Source organism: Peromyscus californicus, unplaced genomic scaffold, assembly GCF_007827085.1.
Source record: "Peromyscus californicus insignis strain IS unplaced genomic scaffold, ASM782708v3 Scaffold_9__1_contigs__length_137607984, whole genome shotgun sequence".
Classification (NCBI taxonomy): domain Eukaryota; kingdom Metazoa; phylum Chordata; class Mammalia; order Rodentia; family Cricetidae; genus Peromyscus; species Peromyscus californicus.
The window spans coordinates 123585461-123598316 of record NW_026294617.1 but is presented as its reverse complement, the minus strand read 5'-3'; the positions used below and the strand labels follow the sequence as shown (position 1 = coordinate 123598316).

Genomic DNA, 12856 nt, shown 5'->3' with positions numbered 1-12856 from the left:
GATAGGTGGCCAGTGATTCCCAAGGGTCTCTTGTGTCTGCCTTCCTGGTGCTGGGCCAGTGCTTGGATTACAAGGACATGTCACTATGCACATTTTCATGTGGAGTCTTGGGGCAGAACTCAGATCCTTATGCTCGCAAGGCAAGCTCCTTTACCGACTGCACCATCTCTGCAGCCCAGAGTGTTGATTCTCCTACAGTGGCTTTTTAGTTTCTAGATCCAGACTCTCTTAAGCTGTGTGTCAAGAACTCCTTAGATACTACACAGTGTAATCATTTTCTGCCCATGTGTCTGCCTTTATCGTCAGATTGTGTTTTAGGGCATGAACATTATCTGTGTCCTTAATGTTCAGTACAGTGTTAAGTAGTAGATGTTCAACAAATGCTTAGTTGTGATGTGTGTGTCTGCTGGTTTATTGGAGGAGAGAAAACGGAAGCCTAATGATTCTGTGGTGAATGATGCCTAAGTATCACATAATTAGAAGACATACAGGTCATTATTTAAAAGACTGGCTGAGAAATACACAGCACACTTGTTAAGGCCTTCAATATACTCCACTAAATATTCACTTGTCTAACCCCATGTCTGAATTTGTCATAAGCAGAGCTGGTGTCCTTATGCCTCCCACTTTTTAGAAATACAAACATAGAATCTGGTTGGTAATGGGCACATACTTTTTAATGCACTCAATTTGAAAAATTCCCAAGTCCTGTTTCTAGCCCTCCTTTCCTGGGCTGAAGCTGACAATGGATGGTCACTACTTGGCATTCTCGTCTTTGACCTGTGACTGGACTCCCCTGAGTTTCCCACATTGTGCTCCATGTTATCTCTTCTGTTCTTTCACCAGCCTTGAACTAGAGGCCGTCTTGGACTCGATTCTTAGTTCTCTTCTTCTATTAAGAGCACTGGCTATGCTGTCAGAGGACCTGAGTTGAATTCCCCAGCACCCACACTGTGGTTCACAACCATCTGTAACTCCAGTTCCAGAAGATCTGATACCCTCCTCTGATGTCTGTGGGTGTTACACATGGTGTACAGAGACATATGGTGCATGTGGTGAACAGACATGCATGCAGGCAAAACACCCACAAATGTAAAATAAAACAAATAATAATCATTTTAAAAAGTTTATTGCTCAAATGAAATCTACTATGCAGATACCAGTTTGTCTTGATCATCAGCTTAACGGGATTTAGAACCTCCTGGGAGAGACACTTTCAGACATGGCTATAAGTGTCCCAGTTGTGACAGGACTCCATGACGTTGGACTTGCCCTTGTCTAGCAACCTGGCATAACCTTGTGGATTCTAACGTAGTTTCCAACCTGGGTGTTTGCTTTCTGCACTTCTTCTGAGAATGGATCTCAGCTTCTCACTTGAACTTCTCATTATTAACCTCACCACACAATGTGCTCCTAACCGCCAGGCTTCCCTAAAGGTTTAGCAGGACCCTATTCTCCACTTCTAAGGAGCTGAGCTCTGCATAATGTGACACTGACCTCACAGACATTTGTAACTCATCTGCCCTTAACTATAGATTACTCTGTGAATTCTCTTGCAATTGGCTCTTTGAATTATTATTTAGCTTTAGCTAAGTATTAAGTTGTTTTTCTTAATACTTAATGCTTTGTTTTTCTTTCTTGCGAGTGTGTGTGGTGTATGTGTTTGTGTGCAAGTGCATGTACATGCAGACAATCTAGAGTATCATTCCTCAGGAATCTCTCCACATATTGTTTCAAACAGGGACTCTCATTGGCCTAGAAGTCTACCAAATAGGCAAGGCTAGCTGGACAGTGAGCTCCAGGGACCCACATGTCTCCATCCCCTATCTCACCATGTACACAGTGCTACACCTGACTTTTTAAGTGGGTTCTGGGATCAAACTCAGGTCTTCATGAATGCAGACAAACACTTTATCTCCCCAGTCTATGCTTATTTTCTTGCAATGTTATAGCCTTGTATCCCATCCCCTAAATATCTTGATGCTCCATATTCCAGCTTCCTTGCAGCTGAGGTGGCCATATAGAATAAATGAAATGTGCTCTGCACAATCAGCCCTAAAACACTGAGCAGCCATGTGTTCCTTTATGTTCTTCCTCACCTGTTTGCCCAGCAGTAAACAGAGAAGCAAGGAGAAAGCCCTGGAACAGCACAGATGAACTCAGCCATGGACTATTGTCCATTATAAAGGAAATAATAAAATACAGAAGTTAAGAATAAATACTTAGAAATGGTTACAGCAATTTGACATTGCCACAAGATAAAAATGCAGGAGGAGTAGAGTTGTCTCTGAAAATACACTGATCTTCTGCAGAAACACTTTCTTTTCTTTATTCTTCTTAATGTATTTATTGGTGCCTGAACCCAGTGCCCTGCAAATGCTAGGCAAGCACATTACCTCCTTTTCCCAAGCAGATTTGATAAGCAATGTCCCAGCGTATACCGCATAAAAAGGAAGAAAGGACACTTGGAGTCTGAACTCACCACAGTACTGAATGGCCTTGAACAAGACAGAAAGATAGGCTTTTGTTTGATTCAAGTCACTGCACTTGTGACATCTTTGCCTATGGCTCCTGGTGAAGGATTAGAAAGAACCAGAGCTTGAGGAAGTATTGGCTGCTCCTTGTAGCTTTTAGTAAGGCACTACCAGAGAGAGATGATCTCAGGTGAGAAGTGTAAGCAAAGGTAGAAAGGAACAGAAAGTGTCTAGAAACTGAGGGCCTCAGAGCATCGGAAAGCATAACTGCTTCTCTAACCTCAAAGAGTGGTGTTTTCATGAAGTACTCATGGTCATTCCCAAGGCCTCTCAGATGCTCCAGAGGGATGAGGGGAGGAGAGCTTGTAATAGATGAGAGTCAAGGTGCATCCTCCCTCCCCCGTCTGCATCTCAGAAAACATCTGATGCTAATGGGAAGATGGGAGAGACGGGGTAAGCATCAGAGCCAGAAAACAGGAACACTTGAGAAACTCATCCAGAATGGAATTCACATGTGGTAACTGCTTATAGAATTCACTAGAAGCTTAAGGAACACAGGCATTGTATTGGAAATAAAGCCATGGCTTGACCTGAAAAGGCTCCTGTCTGTCCTTTGTCATGGACCCCACATTTCCCAACTCACTGTAGAGGCGCTCACAGAGCATCATGGTCCGACTGTGGAAGGCCAGCTTCACAGTTCACTCCACTGCTGGGAGATCTCCTAATTCCTGCTCAGTATTTGCAGGCCATGCCCTGAGTGTTCTGAGCTGTAATCAGTTTCTCTCAGTTCTCCTCCTCCATGGTATGGCAGGTTCATCAGCCAAAACAAGAAAGGGGGAACATTTTAGCACTGGTGTTTGAAGTAGACTAGAGAAGGGGTGGCCGGTACTACTGCCCAACCACACATCAGGGACGGAGGGTGAAAAGCCAGCTGCCGAACCTTCATCAGAGGTGGAATCCTCCTGCAGAATGACTCTACCCAACACCTCCTGGTAGGCCACTGCCCCTTCCTTCCTTTCTAAAACTGGCATGATCTTTAAAACCATACAGGCTCACTAACAGGACCAAATCAAAGCAATGCTTCCAGCACACAGCACAAAAGTCCACCCCCAGGAGGATCAGGGGTGCCCTTCCTGAGAATTCAGTGCAGTACAGGACTGCAGTTCTGGGGTTTTAACTGTGATCTAACACCTCAGTGTAAGGAGGAATGATGACAGCATCATCCTGTAACTATGCTAAAACGGCAGAGTCCAGGGAAGACACTGCCTGGCCTGAGTGCAGGCTCAGCGCCAGCATCGGGGCTTCAGACCCACCACTTCACTCTTCCACTGCCCCAAGCACAGCAGGAGGGGAGAAGAGGGGAACACAACACAGAGGATACAGGGTCTGAACGCTGGCTGAGGAAAGCTATGCTGAGTGGTGACGAGTGACCACCATACTTTGTGGGAGAAACTAAAACCTCTCCTCTGGATGAAAACACGCTATGCTGTCTCGGCATCTCTGTTTAGCATCCTACCCAGAGCTAGCAGGCAAGAGAAAGCCATCGAGGCATCGAGACCAGAAAGGAGGAAGTAAAAATGCCTTTGTTCACAGATGATAGGATCTTTTGTGTAGAGAACACTACTGATTCAAAGAGTCTCAGAACGAATAAAGTCATTCTGTCAGGTTACAAAACAGGGGTCAGCGACACAACACCAACTCTATTTCTACACCCTCACAACGAACAACCCACAACAGAAAGTAAGAAAGCAATTACAGACATGATATCATCAAAACAGAGCAAAATACCAGGTAATAAGCTCAACTAAGGACACAAAAGACTTGAACATGGAAGACTAAAATAGAATGCTGATGACAGAAATCAAAGAAAACAAACACAAAAAAGTGGGAAAACACACTCAGATTCATGGGGCAGAGACTTAAAATTGTTAAAATGTTCCAGACCACACAACGTGATCTACAGATTCAATGCAGGAAAAAAAAATGTCCTGAAACTCATGAAATTGCCAAATGTCTAAATGATCTTAGGAAAGACCAAAGCTAGAGAAGTCACACTTTCTGATTTCAAACTATACGACAAAGCTACAGCAACTAAAAAGGTATAGCACTGGCAAAAGTCAACTGTATACACCAATGCAACAGAAGAGGGGTCCAGAAATAAGCGTATGTATAAACAGTCAACTGATGTTTGAGAGCGTGACTAGAATATAAAGCAGAGAAAAGGTCGTCTTTGACAAATTCACTTTGCCAATGAGCATGGCCTCTGGAACTATTCAGCCTTTTGGAAGCCTTGCTTATCAATTAGAAAGCCACCTAGTTTCTTTGTGCCTTAATTTGCCCATCTGCAAAATGGAGAGAATAAGAAAGCCTTCTGCCTAAGACCTCGATGTGTTTAGAACATTCTCACACACTGCTGTCATCAGCAGGACCTATGCAAGGCTGACCTCTTGAAGTCAGTTCCTTTGGTTATAGAAAGGAGACAAAATGGAGCATAGTCTGTTGGGATGAAGTGAATGTCACGGTGATACAAAGTCCTGGTTCCCTTCTAAGTCTAGAAAACTCAGGGAGTCACGTGATCCCTAGGCTGGCTGTGGGGGTGAGGGGTGGGTTCCAAGAGAGGTTATTAGGGAAGAAAACAAAGGAATCCGTTTCCTCTGATGGGGTGGGCCATCAGAACAGCCGCCCCCAAGCCAAGGTTTCCTCTCCTCCCGACTTTGTTCAGAGCCCAGTTGAGACTTTCTCACCACCAATGAAAACACAGAGTTCCAGGTGAATAGGAAAGAAGGGACTCTGCCACCACTGGCCTGGAACTCTGATGTTTAGCCTTCTATCTGCAGACAGTTCCAAACTCACAGTGAGCCAATTTAGGATTTATTTTTACTTTATGATGATGTAAAAGTGATGCCTGTTCCATGGAAAATAAGTTTCAAATTCTGAATTTTGATATTTTTTCCTAGTCTAGTACTATGAGGTGTGATGGTGCATGGTGGGTGGGGCATATCAAAGGCATTTCAACCGGTGGCACTTTCCAGGTACTTCTAGGTTATCAGGACAAAAAAGTCAAGCTTTTGCTGACCCATTCTGTCATGGCATTGGAGCCGTTTATCAGAATGCAATATCTTCCAGCTTTCCGTGACTTTCCATCTGATCATGTGGGGAGATGTCAATGCAAAGGGAACAGATTACAAATTACACTCTGACCAAGCTCCCCACTTTCTGGCCCAAGGCTCTTTACACTGCACTAACCCTCAAATTCTCTTCTTTTAGCCAATTTTCTGCTCATCTAAGAAAGGGAATACACAGTATTTGTTCTCTATAATGATGAGATTGCCTTCCACAAGCTTTTACTGACTCCAGAAGAAATAGCATCTGATTGCAATTAAAAATACCAATAACAAATAAATGCATCTTTCCTTCAAAATTTTGACCAAAGTTTATTGGGGTAAAAGCTCATGAGACAAGATGAAAATGTCAAAATTAAATAAAACACATTATAGAAAAACAGCAATAACTAGTCATCTTCCCTGCTTCAGAGCATGCTCAGAAGAGAAGCGGCGAAGTCTCCTTCTGCTCAGCAGAACAAATGATTAACTTTTACAAGGCTAGAGACTTCAGCTATCTGACGAGCCTAAATCAGGGTAGAAGTGAACTGGGACAGACCCGCGGACAATCGGTGGAAATGTAACTTTCTGGTTTCTTTAGCTTTCCTCCTGGTTAATCTGCACTTGTAGAGAGCTGCATGCATGTGATGGGCACATTCCAGTGGACTCCAAGAGACCACCCGCTTGATACTGATTCTTCTCTTCCCTGCCCAGTTAAAGCCTCTGACTGTTAAGAATAAAGGGGAAAGTGAGCAAGAGAGAGAGAGAGAGAGAGAGAGAGAGAGAGAGAGAGAGAGAGAGAGAGAGAGAGAGAGAGAGAGAGAAATCCAAAGACATTTATAAGGCTATAAAATTGCCTCAGAAAGCTTGTAATATAGAGCAGTGGGAGCCAGCTCGAGATAATTCAGTCCTCCCCCAGAGAAAGTCTGAGAGATTTAGAGACACTGGCCATGGCTGAAAATGCAGCATCACAGTGCACGCAGGCCGTGCGCAGAGGCGTGGGCTACGTTTGACAGCCACGGAGCTACGAGCTGGATGGAAGAATCTGAAGCCAACACAGGGATTCAGAATTGTAGGGACCAGGAAAGGAGACAACACAGAGTAGTCAGGGAAGGGGCCTTCATGGCGGGGAGACTGGTTACTCGGAGCAAACAAGAATAAATCCTCATGATAGCGGGAACTGACTCTCTAGTGGCCAGAGAAACTTTGCCCACATACACAAAGGGAAAAGAAAAGAAAGAGTCTCCACGGGTTTAACATTAAAGCTGTCATTTTATAGCACAAGGCCTAGTATTGAGAAGTGTGTGTGTGTGTGTGTGTGTGTGTGTGTGTGTGTGTGTGTGTGTACTCCCCAGTTCTGTCTTCTGAGAGCTATAGAAACAATCACACCAAGGCAACAACGGGGCATATAAGCTGCCCATATGTTATGTCTTCACACTGTTCTCATGTTGTACGTTACATCGCCAGACTCAATCACCTCGACATAAATGGAACTTCGTACCTTCCCATTTCCATGTCTGCCCACCCTATAATGTATTACCGAGGGCTATCTCAATAATATGCCAAGGTGTAGTGGTAATTTGCTAAGAAGGCAGATTTTTAGATACCCTTCACACACACAACTATATGAGATGGAAGTATATGTCTGCTTAACTGTAGAAATCATTTTATGATATATATGTGTATTGAGATAAATATATCAAAACATCACATCAAACCCCTTAAATATACAGTTTTAAAAGGAGAAAATGACATTATCTACTAAAAGAAAGGATGAACTAGTTTAGAGAAAGTACAAGATGAGCCTGGAATATATTGTGGAAAGAAAAAGGAAGGAAGAAGGAAGGCTCAAAAAATAATGAAACACAAGAGCAAGCACCACAGAATTTCCAGTGAGTGTCATCTGAGCATCAAAATGAACGCAAACCTAAGATTTCAACATTGAATACAAAGCGGTCTCATGAGTGTTCCCCACTGTAAGTGAGCACGAGAGAATGCAGGAGAATGCCAACTTATACGTGGAGGAGTGCTGGAAATCCCAAATCACCCTTGGCAACCTTCACAGACATGGTTGACTCTGGCAGAAGTCATCAATGCATGTCAATTCTCACAACGGAGGTTCAGTGAGGAACGCATACTCACGTTGTCTAGAATCCTTCCCTACAAATAGTAATAAACCCAAACATGAAAATATAGTGATTTTAGGTGGAGCAACCTGGCAGACACTAACACAACCAAGTGATCAAGGTCACTATCCCAGATATGAGATGGGATGGTTGCATGAACCCTTGCTGTGAGGAACTGAGAATGGAGTTTTATTCTGCAATGGTTCAGCTGGTAGTCAAGACTTGAGTTTTGAAGAGTTGCCAAGGGTTTGCCTTAAAGTTTCATTCATAAAACATGATCACTGCCTCTACGAAGACTTGGAAGGCCTTTGGGCAAACCTGCATGCTTATTCAGGGCTGTTTGACCCCCAACCCAGCCCTGTCACAAACCAAGCCGTCCCTTTATAACTCCGCAAGTCAGCACATTGCTGAGTCAAAGCCAAGGCTGGAACACCTCCCCACCCCCACCCCCAGTCTAGTGTCCCAGGAACAACAAAGACACATGATGAGCAGTTAGGGGGACTGATTAGCAATCTTAGGAGGGACAAGGGTGGCTGTCCTTGTGGAAAACAGCCTGTCACATCTGATGAGGGGAGACAGGGCTTATGAGAATGAGGTGACATCGGGGTCAAGGACAGAAGTGGAGTTGAAAGCTTTAGGCCAACAGGACAAATTAGGGGACAGGATCTACACAGCCAAACCAGGAGGGAGTGGGGGAAGAAGAGGATCGGGGCCTGGAGGACCATGATGAGGAGGTGGCTACAGCCTTGGGACCTTTCCCTCAGGTGGAACTACTCTCTTGGCTCATCTCAGGTAAAGAGTAACAGATCTTTCTGACTGAAAGACATAAGCTGCCAAGGGATCAAGGTTGAGTCATGCAATCACTCTGCAGAGTGAGCCTTAAAATTTCAAGTCATTAGGAAGTTGCAGGGCAGAGAGGATGGTGTAGGGGCCCAGTACCATGTCTAGCAGGACTAACAACTGCTGTTCCCACTCTCTTCCTGGCCTTAACTAGCTCTTGGGTTTTATGCACCAAGAACTGAGGTGAGAGACGATTTTTAACTTTAAAGCCTGGAACTTTGCTCTGTGCCTGGCATGCTGTTTAGTAATCTTCGTCAGCAATTAACTTCCTGGTCCTCACAGAGCAGCTCCTTAAGCTCTGCTTCTAATTTCCTCCCTGCAGTCTAGTATGACCTCAAAGATAGGAGAGAGACCTATGGAGAGAGGGCAATGATGTCCACTTGGTCCTCAAGACACCCACATGGAATTTCTGTGGTACTCACGTAACCAGTGCTGAGTAATCTACCCCAGACGGTTCACACCTGGATGCCCCAGATGTCCACATCTGGATGCCCTACCTCTTTAATTCCTACCATTTATAAGGCTCCTTCCAGATTACAAAGCTCATATACAGGACTTAAAGGTACCTATCACTAACCCATGCAGGTAACTGAGAAAAGATTTGCAATCCCCATCATATAAATCATCAAACCAACTAAAACAAATGACAAGTAATGTATGTAAGGTCGCAGATCCCACAGAGAGAGAGCTGTGACGAGAAACCGGACTGTCATATTCCAACCACTTCTGGCCCATCCCTTACAAAACACAACCTCTAGACCCATGGTTCTCAACCTTCCTAATGCTGTGACCCTTAAACACAGTTCCTCATGTGGTGACCCCCCCAACCCCTGACCATAAAATTATTTCATTACTACTTTCTAATTGCAATTTCGCCACTGTTATGAACCATAATGTAAATATCTGTTTTCTGTTGGTGTTAGGTGACCCCTGTGAAAAGGTCATTCGACCCCCAGGTTGAGAACCAGTGCTTTAGGCGATTATGGGGACAATTCCCTGTCTTCACCACCTCCTCTCACACACATGACAGAACTGAACGGCTCTACCTACACACAAAATCCAGGCTGAGGATGCTGCCGCATCAACACCAGAGAGAAGGCTCACGTGCGGCAGAGTGTGAGACGGACGGGAAATGCCTATGGTAGATGTGAAGTGTCCCCCACAGACACTGCTTTGGGGGGTTGCTGTGACAAGGCTTCGCTGGAGGAAGAGTGTTTCTGAGGAGGGAGGGCCCTTGAGGTTAAAAGCCATGTTTCCTTTCCCCTGTCTGCGTCCCGACCTCCCCCAGATGTGAGCAAGCAGGCTTCTGCTCCAGATCCCTCCACTGTAACGGGCTGTGCCTTCAAACCATGAAACAACGTAAGTCTTTCCTCCCTTAAGTAGCTTCGAGTCAAGACAGTGGTCACAGCAGTGAAAAGAGAAACCAACCCAAGGTCCATGTCCAGGAATGGGGTAGCACATAAAAGAAGTGTGTGTGCTTCAGACACCTGCAGTTGAGTCTCTGCACATGTTCACTGGGACGATGGACCACGGTGGCCAGGTCTGCATGAATGTTAGGACATATGTTCAGGAGGGAAAAGCCAAGCACCATTTTGGTACTTCCTGTATTACAGGGACCCTCCTGTTTTCTCTTTTAATCTTGGGAGATGAATGTAATCTTCAGTTTTACAGATGAGAAAATTAAGGCCCAGGGAAGTCAAACAATGTGCCTACGGTCACGAAGCCGGCTAGAGTAAAGGCTGGGCTGGCTGGAAAGTCTGTTCCTCCCCTTATGCCACATTAATAATAATGCCCTGAGTCTGGCCCGGGCCATTTAGAAGCTTACAATCAGACTTAACCACTTTGTTGAGTATAATCACAAGCAAGAAATCATTTGAACTAATGTATATGCCAAGGAGAGTGGCTAATGGGTCATTTGAGTTATAGCAATTCATACTGGAGTTATACTGATTTCCCCTTGCCCCAGCCTAAAGAAATAAGAGGCTGGCTTAAGTTATGGTGGGCTGCTGACCCTCAGGAGAAAGCTGGGGAGCTTAGGGAGAAGCAACCCACCCTTAGGCATGAGTGCTCAACTTTTAGAGAATTAGCATTATTTGCTACCTGGCTCTTATACTGTGTGTGCATACCGTCAATGCCTGTGTATTTTTGAAGAAAGAGAGAAAGAGGAAGAGAGAGAGACAGAGACAGAAACAGAGACAGAGAGGCAGAGACAGACCAAAATTAACACATTGTAGCATCTCAAGTTCAGATGAAGTTACATGAAAAATCATTGCATATTTTAATATTTTTCATTCATGAAAACATGTGCAAATCAGTTCTTTTAAACATCTTATAAAGCAGCCAAGCCAAAACAGATCTGATCTGATATAAAGATCTGTAATTGCTGAATGCATTTGGTAAGATTTAGAAGAGTGCTACTTGTCACTAGACTAAAGAAAGCATCACGGTTTTGAATACTGAAGGATAAAAAATATATATTAATGGGAAAAAATCCCTGAACAATCAATTTCACCGGCTATATGGTAGTACTGTGCAAGTATTGTCCCCGTGGTTAAATGTTCAGGGTCACAGGGTCTCGAGACATAGGGCCCACCTAACTGGCCAGGTTTGCTGGCTGGATGTTTCAAAATGGCCCAGTTTGCTTAGGCAAACTGTATTAACTGAGCCAAGCCTGTCCTGACTGCATCATTCCTCGGGGGAGCAGGGACAGGAGTTCTAGCCCCCCGGTTCCCTGAGCTCTGAAACCATCACACAGGTTTGAACCCAAACCTCACTGTTAGCAGGACTGACAACTATTGGCAGAGAGTAAACCCAAGAACTCTCTTTAGCAATTCAGGCGCTCTGCATTAAGGGAAGGCTGGGCATGTACGCAGTGGTCATCCGCTTGCAAAGAGGATTTTGGCTAGGACCGACATTACTTTTTTCTCCGATTTATAAACTACAAGGAGGAACTCTGAGAAGTTGAGTCTTTTACTGTGAATGTGACATTCCAAGATCAAGAGTTAGTCAGGACAAAACTGATGCACCCACGAGAAAATTATGAGGGGAGGATTTGGGGGAAATCATTCTATTTACAAAATGACCTCTAAGTGCTTTGGAGGGCCATTTCCACAATCATGTTAATAAGACTAAACTGTTCGCAATATTCAGCCAGTCCTCAAATCACAAGCCTGAGAAAATTCTAAGCCGTTTCTGATAGTGGCAACTTGTACAGAGAAGGCCATGAAGAAACTGCTACAAAAACAAAGCACTTTTGTCCCCCGTGGTGAGCGGGGATCCCTCACAACTGGTCGGAGCTGGTCAGAGTAACTATTTTCCAAATCTTGAGAGTTTTAACCAACAGTCAGACCACCACACCAAGGAAACTGCAAGGTGAAAAATGTCACCTCCCAGGACTCCCGGGGAGAACCCATTTCCCATCACCAGACAGACTCCACAGAGTTTGGAAAGAAGCGCCCCTGCAAAGCGCGGCGTGATGGAGCTGGGTGTCCCTGCGCCCGTCCCACCAGCCCACAACCAAGGCGGATGCAGCCGGGGCTTTTGCATCTGCATTGATTTTTTGCTCTTGAGAAACACGAAGTGGGAAAGGGCAAGGTACGCCGCACTTTGAGGGGAAAGTTGCGCCCCGGGAGTGTGGAGAGGATTGGAGACCAAAGAACCCCGAAAAAGCCCCTGCCGGGAACCCCCATCCCGATCCGCACACCGCACTCACCGCTCTCGCTCGCCCACGCCGCGGAGCCCAGGAGCCGAGTGTCCAGCGGCTGCCGCATGCCCTCGGGGGAGCTCGACGGGGCGACCGGGCTCCGGCCAGCCAGCGGCGGAGGACGCGGGGCAGGCAGAGCCGAGCGCCTGCTCTCCAGCGTCCGCGGCGACGCGCCTGGAGTCCCGGGCAACTTGGCCAGGGGGTGGAGGTGGAGCGGCGGCCCGGTCCCGCCCGGCCGGGTGCGTCTGCAAGTTCCCACGGGAGAGCGCCCCCAGCCGGCCAGGCTCGGATCGGCGGCCCAGGGAGGCGGTCTGCAGAAGCTTGGCTAGGGACCTAGTGCCCATGGGGGTGGCCGGCTTGGAGAGGCCACCTAAGGCTTCCTAAAGAGCCAGTAGCAACTGAGGGAGCCTTACCTCAGAGGGATCCGGGGACTGAAACGCACTGCTCTGACCCTCTCTCCTCTATGAGGAGAGATCCCTGTTTGAGGTGGGTCACTGCCAGAACCAGACCTGATACCCTAAAGCCTGAATCCCAAAGTCATCCTAGAGTTCAGGCAGCCCCAGAAGAATTCACCTTTGTGTTACAACAGGAAACAAGGCGTATCTCTGCTTC

At 45.9% G+C, this 12856-nt stretch overlaps 1 protein-coding gene across 1 annotated transcript in view; it reads right to left on the bottom strand.

Moving 5' to 3' along the window:
- Positions 1–12418, bottom strand: part of Lpar3 (lysophosphatidic acid receptor 3) — a 68268-nt gene extending 55850 nt beyond the window's left edge. The window contains exon 1 of the mRNA XM_052730589.1: positions 12254–12418. The gene's annotated coding sequence lies outside the window, so the exon portion shown is untranslated. The remainder of the gene's footprint in view (positions 1–12253) is intronic.
- Positions 12419–12856: the final 438 nt, after the last annotated feature.